The sequence below is a fragment of the Myotis daubentonii genome, chromosome 12 (assembly GCF_963259705.1).
Source record: "Myotis daubentonii chromosome 12, mMyoDau2.1, whole genome shotgun sequence".
NCBI lineage: Eukaryota > Metazoa > Chordata > Mammalia > Chiroptera > Vespertilionidae > Myotis > Myotis daubentonii.
The window spans coordinates 8,354,121-8,373,526 of record NC_081851.1 but is presented as its reverse complement, the minus strand read 5'-3'; the positions used below and the strand labels follow the sequence as shown (position 1 = coordinate 8,373,526).

At 42.4% G+C, this 19,406-nt stretch overlaps 1 pseudogene; it reads right to left on the bottom strand.

Annotated features, from left to right (window-relative positions):
• LOC132213851 (nuclear prelamin A recognition factor-like) overlaps positions 1–1,360 on the bottom strand; it is a 37,697-nt pseudogene extending 36,337 nt beyond the window's left edge.
• Between the last annotated feature and the right edge of the window lie 18,046 nt (positions 1,361–19,406).

The window sequence follows — 19,406 nt, the reverse complement described above, 5'->3', positions numbered from 1 at the left end:
GGGCTGCAAACAGCGGTGGTCTACCATGCATGATTTCACACGCTGGGCCTCTAGTGATAGTTATAATTATGGACTTCAAAACCAGACTATGAGTTCAAAGCCTGGCTCTCTTACTTTCAAGCGGAGTAATTTGGGCCACGTAAGTTCGACCCTTTATCTCTGTCTTTCCCTCTCAATAAAATGGGGGAAATAGTCAATCGTCAGGGCTTATCGTGAGTTACTACATGGAAACGTAGAACCTGGCTTGATGCAGTGTTCAGTGAATATGGGTCGCTATTCATTGAGACTGTACGACACACTGTAGAAGTGTGCCCCAGTAGGCCACAGCCCTGCTGACCTACGTGAAACACTCGCAAGGGGTATGTGGTGCTGCCGATTGGAATAAAGGTTTGCATTTTTTAGTGGGTCTTATGAAATCAAACTACATTGAATGCAGGACAAGAATGGGTACAAGCTCCACCTATCCATAATGTTAAACAATGGCACTGCCAACACATTCACTTTGTTTCAAATTAATTTCCTCATTTAGACTAACTTTTTGGGACCTTTATATGTGTTCAGCACTCAGGGCAGGAAGTGATGGCAATGAAACCTGACTCTCTGGCGAACCTCAATATAAAATATATTTCAAGCCCACATGAGTAATGCACACATCAACTTGGTGGCCATGGAGATGGGAGTCGGCCAGAAATCTTAGCAACCTGGTAGATTCAGACAGCCTTTCGAACAGACGAGAATTTAAAGACTTGTTCAACTAAATTTAAAGACAAGGAAACAGATTTAGAAGGAGAAATAAAAATGTTTGGTGTAGCCCTAACTGGTTTAGCTCAGTGGCTAGAGCATCGGCCTGTGAACTGAAAGGTCCCAGGTTCAATTCCGGTCAAGGGCATGTACCTTGGTTGTGGGCACATCCCCAGTGGGGGGTGTGCAGGAGGCAGCTGATCAATGTTTCTCTCTCATTGGTGTTTCTGACTCTCTATCCCTCTCCCTTCCTCTCTGTAAAAAATAAAATATATAAAAAAAAGATTGCAAAAAAATAATGATTGCTGTAAAGTGATCTAATGGGTTAATGCAGAAATGAGAATAGAAAGAAGCTGACCAGAGTTTCTTCATATCACCCCAAAATGCCATTACATTTTCCCTCTTATCATTGCCACCTCCTTGCTATAAAAAGTGCTTCAACAGGAAATTCGATAAAAATAGAATTATTATGAATTTTATTAGTTATTATCCACCTAGTCGCAAGACTATAGTCTTGATACAATGACTATTCTGATGAAATGAAGGAGAGAATATGTCATCAGAGGGGAGAGGGCCTCATCTCACCTGGTTTCTGCTGGGAGTGGATTTCTTGCGACATCCCAAGGAAAAGAACGTTCTGAGGCTCACATGGGAGGATGAAATATCATAGACAGTTGTATTCCTATGGAATCACACCCCTGGGTTTCCAAAGGCCCATGTCCCTTAATCAGTCATAGAAGTGCATCTGGGCTTCTGTGGGGCTGAGATCAGGCCAGTGTCCAGAATTTCTCTTTCATGTTGAGCTGGGCCCAGTCCAGCATCAGGCTGGCTCAGTGGTGCTTCCACTGCAGTCCACCAGTCCATTGCATGTGGGGTCCACAGGGCCGTGGGCCATACTGGCAAATGCAAGGAACTCAAGAGTCACAGCCAAGAGTGCTAAGAGCAGCAAGAGAGCTCCTTTGTTAAAGAGGTCATGTATCCCCAAATTTTTGCACACTTGCAGTGGCTATACCCATTTTGGCCAATGATTTCTGTTTGCAGGTATGACTGAGAGGCAAGTACCTTCCCTATGCCACCCCAACTTTCCTGCGCATGTGTCTACCCTTCCTTTGTCCAGTGTTTTGCAGTGAATAGACTGGTGATTTCGTGGGGAGTGCAAATTTGTAGCTTCCTGGTGAACTTGCCTAATGACATGCCTATAATGTTTAGCTTCCCCCATTGTTCCTTTTCTATCCTCCTCCTTCCTATATAATAAAAGGCTAATATGCAAATTGACTGAATCGCGGAACAACCAAACAACTGAACAACCAGTTGCTATGATGTGCACTGACCACCGGGGGTGTGAACAGAACATGGTGAGCGTGGGCAGCAGGCGGCAGAGCACAGAACATGGTGGGCGTTGCGGGATGGTAGAGCTGGTGAATGGGGCACCAGACCAAAGCAGGGTATGGTCGCTGTCATCAGGGCGAGATTCTGGTGGTTCCTGAAAATTATTTGCTCCCTCCCACATGCCGCAGTCCCACCCAGCACTCGCACTTGCTGCCAGTGCCTGGTGCCAGCCCTGATCGCTCGGCACTGTCAGCAGGTGCAAGCAGTGGCTGCTGGCCCCAATCGCCCCTCAGGGCTTCTCCACTTCCCCCTGCTCCTGAGAGGCGATCAGGGCCAGCAGCCACCTCTCACACCCACTGCCAGCAACGGCCCCACTTGTATCCGCTGCCAGCACCAGAGCTGCTGCTCGCACCCACTGCCAGCGCTGGCCCCACTACCACCCGCAGCTTGCACCAGAGCTGATGCTTGCACCCACTGCTGGTGCCCAGAGCCAGTCCCGATCATTCAGTGCCTTCAGCGGGTGCGAGTGGCGGCTGTCAGCCCAGATCTCCCCTGAGGGCTTCTTCACCTCCCCTGCTCTTGATGAGCAATCAGGGCAGCCACTCGCACCTGCTGACAGTGCTGGCCCCGCTTGCACCCGCTGCTGGTGCCAGCCCCAGTCACTCCGTGCTGTCAGTGGGAGCGAGTGGGGCTGATGCCATCAGCGCGAGAGAGCAGTGGTGGTAGAAGCAGAGCTGCCAGCAGACAGGGACCAGGGATTGCAGTGGGAGGGGCCTGGCAGGGGTGCAAAGGATGGTCCAAGACCCGCCCCTGTGCCCACCACAGCCTCGCGGCCCACAGTTCCTTTCAGAGTGCATGAATTCGTGTCCCTAGTTATTAATAACTAGCTAATTACAATGGTATCATAAGCATATACATACAGTTTAACAATATGAGTCTTGTTAAACTCACATTGATTATTAGCATTTAAAATTATGATTTATTCAATCTAATAAAAGTAAGAGGTGGTTGCTTTCTAATAAATTTAAGCCAATATGTAAATGGTAGCAGGAAACCATAATCACACTGGATTATGATTATACATTAATCATAGTTACTTTGGCTTTATACAGTGTACTAGACATGACCATTTTGCAAAATAATAATAAATATTTATATTTGACTTATGGCTTACACTTTATAAAAACATACACAATCAAGGATGCAGTTGTGCAATTTTCAGCTGCATTTATCTAGCCATTTATCTGGACTTCAGGTTAACCCTATTTGTCTCCCTGTTGGAATTTATTTTTATTCAGATTATTTTTATTAATTGTACAAAAGTAAACCTTAGACTCAGTTTCATACTTTTTATGAGTTACACACTCATTTTGTAATTAGAAACATAAATACCCTGTTACAGAAAAAAATGTATGTCACTCTTATTTACTATTATGAATTCTTCTGTTTTCTCAATCAGGAGAGAAAAGCCGTAAAAAATAAAATATTTAAGCATTTAGGTGTGCACTAAAGAGCATTATTAAACACAACATGGGTATTTTTTGTGTAAGTCATGTACTCTCCAGCTTTAAAGTTCACTTCAATAGAGATTTAAAAGGTCATCCGAAAAGATACTTAATATGCGATTGGGCAAGTCTCCCCTTTTATCACTTCCTTGGATCTGCTGTCAGGAGATCTGCTTTCTTCCCTCCCAGACTTTCTGGAGCAGCAGATTTGAGCACCTAGAAACATTTTGCGTATAAGTCCACAGTACCCAGGAAGCATCTTCCACCCCGATGCTAACTAGATAGAAAATAAACGATCACCGCAAGGAAGTTGCCAGTGTCCTGGGCTACTGGCTCTCTCCTCCTTCATTTCTCTTTCACTCCAGACAATGCTCAGACTGACCCGGAAGACAGATCTGTGTAAGGAAACTGTCAAGTCAGAGCAATAAAGGTGTTCTTGGGTCCTTCATATATATGTGGCAGTGATTGTGTGAACTGTGAACTATTTAGAGTCTCTTTATTATTTTTATATAAATCCAGGAGCCACGTAAAGGTAATACTTTCTTCCCCTGAGGTCCTTGTGATACATAGCTTGTTCTACATATACACTAACATATTTAGGATAGGCTAACTTGAACTTTCAAAATAATTTCCTCATATCTCCTTATCACTTTGCTATCATACATATGACTATAAAATGGACTTATATGTTTTCATGGAGATTGTGTTTGTGGATTTATAATATGACTAGAGGCCTGGTGCACAAAATCTATGCACGGATAGGGTCCGTAGACCTGGCTGGCAATCAGGGCCTTCCTTCCCCCTGCTGCTGGCTGCTGGCTACCGGTGGGGCCTTCCTTTGTTCCATGCCACCCCCTGGTGGTCAGCACATGTAATAGTGAGCAGTCGAATTCATGGTTGGTCAAACTCCCGAGGGGGCAATTTGCATATTAGCCTTTTATTATGTAGGATGTTTCATTAAAAAATAGAGGTAAAAGTACTACAAATTTCCAGTCTGATCTTTAAAATTTTGAAAGGCATCCCTGACATCATTTCAACAATAAAAAGGCAGGACAAACTAATCTTAGGTCTCTGATCTATCAGGAAACAGAGCTCACAGGGCAACCGACCACCCTGAAGACTGGAGAGACTGAGGGGAATAAAAAGAATCACAGTTTTCAGGGAGCTGAAGCCAAAAACTGTGCTGGAGCTAGCTACTCCTAGAAACCCTGCTGGGGTAATTGACTAATTATGGAAAACTAAGTGCAGACTAGCTTGAGAAATAAAAATGGCTCAGGAGGCAAACTTAAACGTGATCCCACACTTTCATAAGACTTACCTCCAGGAGTCCCATCATTTTCTTTGAGTGAACATCAGAGAAAAATTCCCTGGCACTTGGTGCCAGAAGAGAATAGTAACCAGTTTGAAATATGCCCAGAGCCTTCTGTTCTCCTTAACAAAGGCCTGGATAGTATCACCTGAGCTAACAGACATGGGTCATACCAGAGCTTAATCAGCCTGGGGAAAGGGAAACACCTAACGCCTACCCTCTCCAGGCTTCCTGTTTCACTGAGGACGAGGAAAACTGAGATGCACTTTGAAGTTCACAATCAAAGGGGTAGCTCCCTGAGACAGAGCCCTCGCCACAGGGCCACTGACTGCTTCCCCTCCCCCACCCCTCACCACCACATCAGCAGGGCTCCTGTATAACAATAGGATTGGAGCTGAAGGCACTGCGCATCTCAGGTCTTATTTAAGAATTCTTTAGGGAAACACTTAGAAAACAAGAAATGCAAAAATAAGAACACCAGAAGAAATTTTAAGCTCCCATACCTAGAGGCACAGTAAACAGTAAACACAGATTAACTTTTAGCTAGATACATAAAACCTCACACTTAAGGCCTGTTTACCTCCAATCTTTTTACCCAGCTTTCAACAACAACAACAACAAAATTGCAAGTCATGCTAATAGGCGAAATAATACAGTTTGAAGACACAAAGCAACATTGGAACCTATTCAGATATGGATGCTGTAATTTGATACCAGCAATTTGAAACAACTGTGATTAATAATCTAAGGGTTCTAATGGAAAAGTCTCTAACATGAAAATATATATGGATAATATATACAGGAAATATAAAATCTTCAGGAAAAAATTGAAGTTAAATTCTAAAAACATATACCAATAACAGAAATAAAGAATGTCTTTGATGGGCTCAGTAGAAAAATAGACATAATTGAGGGGGGAAATCAGTGATCTGAAAGATATATCAATACAAAGTTTCCAAATAGAAAAGCAAAGGGGAAAAAAATTAAGAAGAAACAGAATAACTAAGAGCTGTGGGACAACTGCAAAAGTTATGTATAATAGTATTACCAAAAAGTAAATCTAATCTAATAAAAGAGAAACATGCAAATTGACCACACCTCCACTACACCCCAAGCCACGCCCACCAGCCAATCAGAGTGACTATATGCAAATTAAACCAACCAAGATGGCGGCCGACAGCCATGGAGCTGGAGCAAGCAGGAGGCTTGGTTGCTCCAGCGATGGAGGAAGCCAAGCTTCCCACCTGCCCCAGCTGGCTGTGGCCTCCACTCAAGGCAACAAAGTTTCAATTATAAAAGATAAATAAATCCAAGATACCTGCTTCCAGCCAGCCTCCACTGGGAGTTTGGGTGGCTGGGGGCTGTGGCCAGCCTGCAAACAGCCATCAGCCCCTCACCCAGATTGGCCAGGCACACCAGCAGGACCCCCCACCCTGAAGGGGGTGTGTCCATCCTGAAAACGGCCCTCAGCCCCTAACCCAGGCTGGACAGGCACCCCAGTGGGGACCCTCACCCTGAAGGGGGTGTGGCCAGTCTGCAAACTGCCATTAGCCCCTCACCCAGCCTGGCCAGGAACCCCAGGGGGGACCCCTACCCTGTAGGGGCTGTGGCCAGCCTGGAAACAGCTGTCGACCCCTCACCCAGGCTGGCCAAGCACCCCAGCGGGGAGCCCTACCCTGAAGGGGTTGTGGCCAGCCTGCAAACAGCCATCAGCCACTCACCCACGCTGGCCAGGCACTCCATCAGAGACCCCCAACCCTGAAGGGGGTGTGGCCAGTCTGAAAATGGGCCTCAGCCCCTCACCCAGGCTGGCCAGGCACCCCAACGGGACCCCCACCCTGATCCAGGACACCCTTCAGGGCAAACCAGCCAGGCCCCACCCATGTACCAGGCCTCTATCCTATATAATAAAAATGTAATATGCAAATTGACCCTAACAGCAGAACAACTGAAAATGACTGGTCACTATGACATACACTGACCATCAAGGGGAAGACGCTCAATGCAGAAGCTGCCCCCTGGTGGTCAGCGCACTCCCACATGGGGGAGCTCTGCTCAGCCATAAGCCAGGCTGATGGCTGCCAGTACAGTGGTGGTGGTGGGAGCCTCTCCCGCCTCCTCAGCAGCGCTAAGGATGTCCAACTGCAGCTTAGGCCTGTTCCCCGCTGGCAAGTGGACATCCCTCAAGGGCTCCCAGGCTGCCAGAGGGATGTCTGACTGCCAGCTTAGGCCCAATCCCGAGGGGACCAGGCCTAAGCCAGCAGGTGGTCACCCCCGAGGGGTCCCAGACTGCAAGAGGTCACAGGCCGGGCTGAGGGACTCCCCTCCCAAGTGCACAAATTTTTGTGCACTGGACCTCTAGTAAATAAATAAAAGAGACAGAGAGAGAGAAAGAAAAGCAGAAACTATTTGAAGTAATAAAGGAATAAAGGCTGAGAATTTTCCACACTTAATGACAGACACTAAATCACAGATCCAGGAAAATGCAAGAATATCAACTGGATAAATATCAAAATATATATACCTTAGGGATATCATATTTGAACTTAAAATAAAAACAGACAAAGAGAAAATATTGAAAGGAAAAAAGGAGAAAAATATTCTCACCTACAAAGAAACAAAGATAAGAATTACAACACACTGTCTTCAGATATCATTCAAGCAGGAATATTGGAGTAAAGTATTAAATATATTGGGAGGTAAAAACCACCAAACCAAAATTCTGTATCCAGCAAAACTATCCTTCACAGGTGAAGAGAAATAAAGATTTCTTAGATACATAAAAATTGTATGTATTTGTCAACAGTATACCTACTTTGCAATGATTATTAAAAGACATTCTACAGCCCTAGCCAGTTTAGCTCAGTGGATAGAGCATCAGCCTATAGACCAAAGGTTCCCAAGTTAGATTGTGGTCAAGGGCATGTACCTTGGTTTCAGGCTCTTCCCCAGCCCAGGCCCTGGACAGGGAGTGTGCAGGAGGCAACCAGTCGATGTGTTTCTCTCACATTGATTTTTCTCCCCATCTTTCCCTCTCTCTTCCTCTCTCCCTAAAAGATCAATGAAAAATATCTTCAGGTGAGAATATGAAAGAAAGAAAGAAAAAAAGAAAGAAAGAAAGAAAGAAAGAAAGAAAGAAAGAAAGAAAGAAAGAAAGAAAGAAAGAAAGAAAGAAACTTAGAAACTCATAAAGAAAAGTGTTTGAGAAATAATAATTGTAAAATAAAATCTATTTTTCTTATTTGTAATGATCTAGAAGATAACAGTGTGAGTAAAATAATAATGGCAACAATGTACTTGGTATGAAGTTTGTGGATAAGTTAAATGAATGACAAGAATATTACAAAGAATGGATCTGGATACTATTATGCTACGTGAAATAAGCCAGTCTGAGAAAGACAAATATCACGTGATCTCACTTATTTGTGGAATCTAATGAACAAAACTAACTGACCAAAAAAATAAGACCTGAGGCAGGGAGGCATGGAACAGACTGGCATACCTCCATGTGGGGGTGAGAGGACGAGGAGAGAGAAAACAAAGATCTTATATACTTACTAGAGGCCTGGTGCACGAATTCATGCATGGGTGGAGTCCCTTGGCCTGGCTGGCGATCGGGGCCGTCTTTCCCAGTCCCAAACTGGGCTGGCCAGCCAGCCAGGGGGAGGGTCCACGGGAGGTTGGCTGGCCGGGGGGAGGGACTACAGGATGTTGGCTGGCCGGCTGGGGGAAGGGGCTGTGGGAGGTTGGCCAGTCACTGGAGGTTAGCTGTGAGAGCACACTGACCACCAGGGGCAGTTCATGCATTGAGCATCTGCCCACCTGGTGGTCAGTGCACATCATAGCTACTGGCCGGTCATAATGGTCACTTAAGCTTTTATATATATAGATATGCATAGCCCATGGACATGGGCAATAGGGTGGTGAATACCTTGGTGGGGAGGACTGGGTGGAGGGAGGTATAGGGGGTGGATGTGGGAGACATCTGTAATACTATCAACAATAAAATAAAATATTTTTTAAAAAATTAAAAAAAACTAATGGGTAGGAGGCATGGGTAATACTCCATTATAAATTACCTACAACGCCAGTGAAGCAGTATGGTGTTATTTGAAAGTAGACATACACTAAGTATAAATGTATATTGCAAATTCTTGGGCAACCACTAAAAATGTTCTAAAAGTGTTATAATTTATATTACAAAAAATGAAAGGAAAATAAATCTTATAACATAATTAAAAAAAAGCAGAGAAGTCAAAAGAGTGGGGTAAAAAGTTAATAAAAGAAACAAAGACCGAGGGGAATAAATAAAGTGGCTAAAAAAGCCATGGTGCATTTACACACTGGAATACTGCCCGGCCATAAAAAATTAAGAAAAGGAAGTCGTACCCTTTGTGACAGCATGGATGGACCTGGAGATTATTCTGCTAAGTGAAGTAAGCCAATTAGAGAAAGACAAATATCACATGATCTCACTTATATGTGGAATGTAATGAACAAAAGAAACTGACGAACATAATAGAGCCAGAGGCGTGGATGCACGGAGCAGACTGACAGCTGTCAGAGGGCAGGGGTTTAGGGAGCCAGTTGAATGAAAGAGAAGGGATCACGCAGAAAACATTATATAAACACAGACCGCATTATGGTAATAGCCAGAGGGAGAGATGGGGGAGGTGGGAAGTAGATGGAGGCTGGCAAAGGTGAGGGGGAATGAGAATGAAAAAAGACTTTACTTGGGACAACGGAAGCAAGATGCAGCGTACAGGTGATGTTTTACGGAGTTGTACACTTGGAACCTGTATGGTTTTACAAACCAATGTCACCAAAATAAATTCAATAAAATGAAATGGAAAGTGGTAGATACTAATTCAACTATGTCAATAATCACTTTAAATTTGAAGGGTCTAAATATGCCCATTACCTGGTGAACAAAAACAGATCCAGAGACAAAGAAGCATCGATCAGACCGTCAAACCTCAGAGGGAAGGTAGGGGAGGGTGGGGGAAAGGGGGAGAGATCAACCAAAGGACTTGTATGCGTGCCTAACCAATGAATACAGACAACAGGGGGGTGAGGGCATGAGTGGGGGGGTTGGGGTGGTAATGGGGGAATGAGGACACATATATAATACCTTAATCAATAAAGAATTTTTTAAAAATAAAAAATAAAAACAGAGGTTGTCAGAATGTATTTTTAAAAATAAGACCCAATTATATGTTCTCTACAAAAAAAAAAAAAATTGACTTTTCACAGTTTCGAATAGAAACTCTATAGAGTGACTTTTTAGAGACAGACTAAAGATAAGAAATGGAGAAAATACATCATACTAGCACCAACAGTAATAAAAAAGAAGCTGGAAAAGCTATATTAATTTCAGACGAAGCCAACTTCAGAGCAAGAAAGATGATTGGGGATAAAGAGGAGCTTTCATGTTGTAAAGGCAGCAAAAACCCAAGAAGGCATAACAATTCTTAATGTGCACAACCCAACAAGAAAATATCAAAACATGTAGGCTAAGCTGCTGGGATGGGAGGACTAGAAAACCCACCATTGTCCTGGGAGCCTGCATCGGGAATTAGCAGGCCCAGCAGGCAGAGAATCAGGAAGGATGTGGTTCAACTGAACAGCACATCCATCAGCGATCCTAGGTGACACCTGTAGGACACTTCATTTGAGAGCAGTAGGATAAGCACCCTTCGCAAGCTCACATGGACTGTTTGCAGCCTACACTATATTCTGCCATAAAACATGCCTCGAAACATTTTTTTAATCCTCACACTAGGATATGTTTTTTACTGATTTTAGAGAGAGAGGAAGGAAGAGTGGAGGTGGGGGGAGAGAGAGAGAGAGAGAGAGAGAGAGAGAGAGAGAGAGAGAGAGAGAGAGATTAGTTGTGTCTTATACATGCCCCAACCAGGAATTGAACCCAAAAGCTAGGTATGTGCCTTGACCTGGAATTGAACCCTCAACCTTTCAGCGCAAGAGACATTACATTCCAACTAACTGAGCCACACTGGCCATGGCAAATTATTTAAAAAATAAAAATTATTCAACATGTGATCTTGGACCAAGTTGGAATTAAACTAGAAATCAATAACAGAAAGACAGCTGGAAAATCTCCAAATAATTGGAGATTACACAGCAACATTCTAAATGACCTGTGACTAAAAACAACAAACAAACAACAACAAAACAAACAAAAAGAATTATCAAGATAAATTATACTGTGGACTTGATAAAAATAAATATACATATTATCAAAATTCTGGGATGCTATAAACATAGTGTTAGAGGGAAATTTATAGCATCAAATATGAATATTAGGAAAAAGATGATATAAAAATCAATAATATAATTTACAACTTTAGAAAACTTGAAGAATATTAGCAAATTAAATCTAAAACAAGCAGGATAAAACAAATAGTGAAAGGGCAGAAATCAATAAAATTGAAAACAGGAAATCAGTAGATTTCAAAGAAATCAAAAACTGGTTCCTCCTCAGCTTGATTTAAAAAATAGATAAATAAATCTACAACAATTGTCATATTTAATAGTGAAAAATGAATACTTTTCTCCTCATGTCCAAAATAAGTCCCTGGTTTCCTCTCTCAACACTCCTATTAAACATCATGATGGAAGTCTTAGCTAATGCAATAAGACAAGAAAAGGAAATAACAGGTACACAAATTGGACATGAAGAAATAAAACTGTCTTTGTTCACAGATGGCATGATTGTTTATGTAGGAAACACTGAGTCCTGGCAATATATAAATCTGACATAAAAAAAAGTCCATTGCCTTTTTTTATACCAGCAATGAACAATTGGAATTTGAAATTAAATAAACATCATTTACATAGCAACCCCCCAAAATAGAAAATTTGGTACTGTTAAGCTGCCAGTTCTCCCCAACTGCATCTACAACTTCAACACAATCCCAGTCAAAATTGAAGCAAGTTATTCTGTGCAGATTAACAAATTAATAAACTAATTCTAAAGTTTATATGCAAAGTAAAAGCAATCAAAATCTCAAACACAATGTTGAAGAAGAACAAATGTAAGCACTACTGTAACACTGTAATAATCATGATAGGGCAGTACTGGCAAAAATATATATACAAATAGAGCAATGGAACAGAATAGAGACCCCAGAAGTAGATTCATACAATTACAGTAACCTAATCTTTGACAAAGGAGCAAAAGCACATTTGAATGAAGAATATTCTTTTCAATTAATAGTGCTGGAACAATTGGGCAAACACAACACTCAATTTAGACACAGGACTTACACATTTTAACAAAAGACTAATTTAAAATAGATTATAAGCCTAAATGTTTAATGAAAAATAATACAATTTCTAGAAGCTAGCATAATAAAAAATCTAGGTATCCTTGGATATAAGAATGACTTCTTAAATACAATGCAAAATACATAACCATGAAAGGAAAAAAATCATAAATTGGACTTTTTAATAATTAGAACATTCTGTGCTGCAAAAGCAACTCACAGGGGAATAAAAAGCCAAGCCACTTCATGGGAAAAGATATTTACAAAACACATCTATCTATCTATCTATCTATCTATCTATCTATATATATAAGCTTAAGTGACCTTTATGATTGGATGACCAGCTGGTAGCTATGATGCACACTGACCACCAGGGGGAAGATGCTTAATGCAGGAGCTGCCCCCTGGTGGTCAGTGTGCTCCCACAGTCAACCTCCCACGGTCCCTCCCCCTAGCCGGCTGGCCCCGATCAGGAGTGAGTGAGATGACCCCAATCGCCCCCCACCCATGCACGAATTTGTGCACCGGGCCTCTAGTATATATATAAAAGCCTAAGCGACCATTAGGACTGGTCAACCAGTCCCTATGCTGCATACTCATCACCAGGGGGCAGATTCTCAACACAGGAACTGCCTCCTGGTGGTCAGTGCACTCCCACAGTCAACCGCCCACACCAGCCAACCTCCCTCAGTCCCTCCCCTCCTGCCAGTCAGCCCCAACCAACCCTGATTGGCCCCAATCGCCGGCCAGGCCAAGGGACCCCATCCATGCATGAATTCGTGCACTGGGCCTCTAGTATTTGATAAAGGGCCTATATCCTAAATATACATAGAACTCTAAAAACAGAACAAGAAAGCAACCCAATTTAAAAATGAAAAATAATTGGACACCTCACCAAGTATATACAAATGGCAAATATGTATATGAAAAGATGCTCAAAATCATGTCATTAGAAAACTGAAAAAACAATAATAATGAGATACCACTGCATAGTGATTACTATTACAAAGCTAAATCCTAAAGCAGCTGTGATGCCAAATGCTGGGAAGCAGGTGGAGCAAAAGCAACTTTTATTTCTTGCTGATGGGAATGCAAAATGGCACAGACCTTTTGAAAGACAGTTTGGCAGTTTCTTACAAAGCTAAATATACTTTACCATACAATCTAGTAATTACATACACCTCAATATTCACTCAAATGGCTTAAAACATGTCTGCACACAAACCTGCACATGAATGTTTACAGTAGCCTTATCCAGAAATGTCAGGAATAGGGAGCAATGAAGATGTCTTTCAACTGAAGAATGGATAAGCAAACTATGGTATATCCATACAAGAGAATACTATTTAGCAATAAAAATAAATGGCATATCAAGGCATAGAAAGACATAGATAACCCTGAAATGCATATTGCTAAGCTAAAGAAGCAAATTCACATGAATCTAACTGTATGACTAGAAAAGCAGAAATATGATCATGGTAGAAAGACCCTGTAAGTCATCCATTTTGCATATTCATGCTGGGCTATCACATGTGAATATAGAATATGCCCTCCTCTCTTTGGTGCTATTGTGCACTGATTCATTTTTAAGGCAAAAGTAGATTCCCCTTTCCTATAGTTCATAGCTATAGATCACCAGCTCTCCACACTCCATGTAAATTGCTCCTGAGACATCTGCAGAAGCCTGGAATATCTCCGAGCCCCCAAGGGAGTGCATATGACTCACATGTAAACAAACACTTTTTTGATATCTAAAATCTCTACCAATTTTAGGGCAACTATAAATAACCATTAATTTACAACCCTAAAACTAATTTCTTTGATTACACTTCATATAATTATATATCTTTAAATGCAAATATTTGCTTATAAATATTATTCAAAGGCCTAATAAGCTCTTTTAAATACCAAAATATCTCCGTTCTTGTAGTTATGATAATCTGATGGCTGATAAATAACATGTCGTGCTGCGGGCTCCGCTCTGTCCATTGTGGTGCACTCAAGCGGGAAATATAAAAAATAAAGTCTGCGGCAGGTTTTCCAACTGGCTTCTGGTTTTGAACATTGAATGCTAAGAGAATACGTGTTTCACTGCGCAGTTATGATACATAAAAACATTTGAAATAAAAGGTGCGTTATTTTACACCCCAAAGATATTTCTGATGGTTCTGTGATCACAGTTTTCTCATCGAAGTTATAGCCCTAATGCTATTAGTTACTAACAAAGCAGGGTATTGCGTTTACCCTAGAAATGCTCTTGCTATGGTAGATCAGATTGCTCAGTTTACAAGTTGATAATCTGTTTCATTCACTACTACCTTTCCTATGGAAACTCTATTCATTTTAAGGTCCTCACATTATTTCCTCTCTACACCATTTTACACTGCCCCTACTTGCCCTGCCCTTATGGCAGTGTCTTTCATAGCTTGGGCAAGCTTCACAGTAAAAGCACACATGCACACACAATCTTTTCATAGAGCCCCAAACACTCGGACAGTCTTTCTGTCCCTGTCTGTCTTTCTGCCTCCCTATCTACATCTCTCTCTCTCTCTCTCTCTCTCTCTCTCTCTCTCTCTCTCTCTCTCTCACACACACACACACACACACACACACACACACACACACACACAAACATTTCTCAAAGTGATACTTAAAGTACAACTTCCATGGTTAACTAAGGTAGGGCATGTAAAATATAGTGCCTGACATAGTCGTTCTCAGTAAATACTTGCTGAATGAAATGGCTGAATGTTGAATTTTGGGCACTGTTATAGATAGCCCATGAGTCATTAGATATAAGTGTTAACATGCAGGAGTTTTGGAGAGTACCAAATATATACATTGGACTAAAACATCCCAAAAGATAACTGGGAGGCACAGCACAGGAGTTAGGAAATGTTCAATGAGCATCTGCTGCTCAAAGCGTTGGAGGAAGACACAGCCATTTCTGCCCTCCCCGAGTGAGCATTGTAGGGGCTGAGACAGGTCTTAAAGGTAAACGAGGCAAATGAGAGTTTCTGGTGAGTGTTATGGGAGAAAATAAAACAGGAAACAATGGGGGCAGGGCCCTGTGGTTAGCAAAGAAGGTCTCAGAGATATCAGTACCGAGGTTAAGGATTAATTCAGATTTCTGCCTGAGTAAAGTGAGGTTCAGGTACCAGATTAAATAATACGACTCAGAGTAAAGTGTGGCTCAGGCACAGGACTAAATAAGATAACTCTGATTAAAGTGCAATGCGGGCACCAGATTAAATCCATGTCTGCCTGAGTAAAGTGAGGTTGGGACACAGGGAGCAGCGACAGCAAAGGCCTTGCGGCACAGGGTGTGGCATGCTGAGAGCACAGTGTGGCTGGAAGAGGGGTAAAGGGCAGAGTGCTAGGAGCTGAACATTAATTGAGGAACAAATCCTGAGAGCTTTGGAGGCCATTTTAACAATTTGTTATGACATCAGAGAGAAATTGGCAGCCACTGGAAGATTTGAGCGGAGGACCCACACGGCCAAACTCCAGGTTTTACGGAACCCCTGCGCAGAGCACATAAATACTCACGTCCCATTTTCAAGCCGCTGTGCGGGCCGACCTAAATCCGTCTGGTAGGCAAACTTGTTCACATCCTCGTACCCAGAACTGTGCCTGCATCAGGTCACGTGATTAAGGAAAATGAAGGCTGCAGATGGAATTACACTTGAGGAGGTTAGCCTGGGCTATCCAGGTGGGCCCAGGTAATCACAAGGACATGCATCAGGGCACGTGCAAGGAAGGCCCGGGAGTCCACAAAGAATGACCTGAAGACGCTGGACTGAAGGTTTTGACGCAGAGAAAGGGGCCACAGGCCAAGGGATGCGGGAAAGCTGGAAAAGCCGGAGAATGGATTCTCCTCTAAACCTTCCAGAGGGAACGCAGGCCTGCCAAGTCCTCCATATCAGCCCAGTGAGAACATTTTAGACTTCTAACCCGTAGAACTGCAAGAGAATAGACTTGAGCTGTTTTAAGCTGCCAGGTTTGTGGTAAATTTTTACAGCAGTCATAGAAAACTGACATATGCGGTATTTCAATAGACTTGGCTTAGGAGAGCTACTAAGAGAGGTGGAGAAAGGCCTAGGAAAGTCCTTACGAGGCCCCCGGAGTCTCGCCAGGTTCCAGTGTGCCATAGACCTGACAGTGCGCTCCCGGGGTCTCCCCTGTCCTCCGGTTTCTGCTGCTTCTCTCCCAGTGCTCCTTACGTTTGGTAGTGTTATTAGCTTCGGAAGTCCTTTTCAATATTGACCTGTGAGGTCATGAAACACATTTTTCTCATTATCTATTATCATGAAACGTGTGTGTATGTGTGTGTATGAGCACATGTATGTAGAAATTTAAGGGAGGAAACAGGGGCAATATACTAGTATGTTGCAAATAAACAAGTGCTGGAGTTAGACATGTGGAAGCAAATTTTCTCAGGAAGAGTGGTAGATTCATGAATAATTTACATGTCTTTAAATTAAGGAAAAAAACCCATGCAGTGTGTTCAGACTCTAATTTTATTATTTTGTCAATATCTCAAGTGTCCAGCTAAGGCCCTTCCAAGCCCTGCCGACCAGCAACCGGAAATACTGATGTTTCTCTGGTGGGCCAGACTCCAGGCGAGAGGCGGCTGCTTGGACCACAGGCAGATCAGAGCAAGAAGCTTTTCCTCTTGCTCAATCAAAAACAAAACTGAAGATAAAGAAGTACTTATACAGACCCCAAATTATATATCTTTTAAGTCAAAACAAATACTGACAATTTCATATGGTTTAAAGTAACATGTTGCTGCACAAATCTCGCAAATCCCTGTTATTTGGTGAGGGCGTGCGCATGGGCACACCCTCCAGGAAGCAGTCCTATTACAAGAGGAAGGGTGCTGGCAGTGGGTTCTTTGGTGATAGGTCGAGAAAGGGCTCTGTAGAGAGGAGTGTCATTCAGGCAGCCAGGACCAGCACAAGCAAAATGAAAAGAAAACAACAACAAAAACAGCCAATCAAGTGGGGCTTATCTAGTCACTCTGCAGTTGATCAAGGCTGACAAGTTAATTAAATCACTTTCATTAAGGTTGCAATACCGTGTGATACTTCTGTGATAACACTTTCAGCTGATATGGACAATATTTGTGAAAAATACTACTGAAAAAATAACAAAAGTTCAGTCTTTAAAAACCTTTTAAAACAAGTGACCTGAATTAAGTAAAATACATTTAAAATTTTCTCTCTAAAACTATTTTTAAAACATCAAGCTGCCCCAGAATGATGGCAAGATATCAAGAATAGTTTAAAGCATTCAAAAGGGGCATGAGAATGAGTAGTTTATAGTATAATACAAAGGTAGTAATATTTAAAAGCTTTCAGACTTTACAAAATTCTTTACGCAACTTACATTTCTCAAATGATAATATCAGGTTAATACATTTCTTTTCAGGTATTTTAGCAGATTAAGGGTATATTTTTATTATCTCAAACTCATCTTAAATATTTCATTCTCAGGTCAAAAACTTTGAAAATAACTTCTGGGATCCTCATTATTAATAGTATTACTCTCTTGTTAGTTTACGGTTAGCTTCTCAGGATATCATGAGACCATAAAAATTCTATCCCAATAAATGTGTCTATAGTAATACACAGTCTAGGAGTTTCACATGGACTTACGTTCATCAAATCAAGTGTCTGGGTATGGTCTGCACAACCAAGGCGAGGGCAGCAGATGGCTGACTATCTGTGGCTGAGTAAGATCCAGAAATAATCCTGATTTGGAAAATGTAAGAATAAAATGATACCAGAATATATTATTCAATTTCTAGACCAAACTTGAGTAGGAAGCCTCTCAATCAATAATTTATTCTTTCAGAATACTCTTTTACTTGAGATAGAAAGTAGACTCAACAGAATGTGCTCTGGCACTGATTAAGGGTTAGAGATGAGAGATGTGCCGCAGGGATTTTGGTACACATACTTGGTGCATTCTCCTACCTGATAAAATCCTGGCCCAGCTGGCGTAGCATGGCTCAGTGGTTGAGCATAGACCTATGAACCATAAGGTCACGGTTTGATGCAGGTCAGGGCACATGCTGGGTTTTGGTCTCGATCCCCAGTGAGGGGTGTGCAAGAGGCATCTGATCAATGATTCTCTCTCATCATTGATGTTTCTATCTCTCTCTCTTCCTCTTCCTTCCTCTCTGAAATAAATAAAAACATACTAATATTTTTTAAAAATCCTGTCTCTTGTTTTCTATTTTGGTTCTATTGTACATATCACTGACATAGGTTTTCATATTTAAATTAAAGGAAATCTTTTAAAATTGTAATTATGAACACTGCAATCTTCCATTCCTATCCAATCTAAAAATTTTAATTTAATACTCTAGTTTCAAATATCAGTATAAAAAATTAAAATTACAGTTTATCATCATGTTCCCAAATATATTAATGGTCAGAATTTTTATATTAAAGACAAAATCTATATATATAAAAGGCAAGTGACCAGAACAACCAGAATGACTGGAATGACCAGTCACTATGACTTGCACTGCGGCTGGCCAACTGGCCCAATAGGAGGCGGGGCCAGCTGGCCAACCTGCCGTGGCCTCTCCTCCTGGCTGCCTGGCCCCCAGTTGGCCCCTCCACCCCAATTCTGGGCAGGGCTGGTTGGCCAACCTCCCACAGCCCCTCCCCTTGGCCAGCCCTGCCCCCGATCAACCCCCCCAGCTAAACTGGGGTGGGGACAGCTGGCCAACCTCCAGCATCCCCTCCCGCCAGCCAGCCTGGCCCCAATCATGGTGGGCCGGCTGGACCCCACCTGTGCACAAATTCGTGCACTGGGCCTCTAGTCTTACCTAATAATAGACAAACATGTAAATTAACTGTCCCTCTGCTACACTCACCAGCAAATCAGAAGAGTATGCAAATTAACCCAACAAAGATGGCGGTTAAGCGGTGGAGTGAAGACTGAAGACTCCGTCTGGAGCCGCAAAGACTGAAGGCTTCGTCTGGAGCCACGAAGACTGAAGGCTCCGTCTGGAGCACAGGCTTGGGTCCCAGGTGCTGGAGGAAAACCGATGCTGGCAGCCAGGGGAAGGGAAGGCCTATTGCACGAAGCTCTTCATTCAACGGGCCTCTAGTATAAAGATAATGAATGATCTTTACCCAGACATTTGCTGTATTCACTCAGCCTTGCTAAGTTCCTTGGACACTATATATTTTCCTTTTCTCAAACAGAAATATGAAT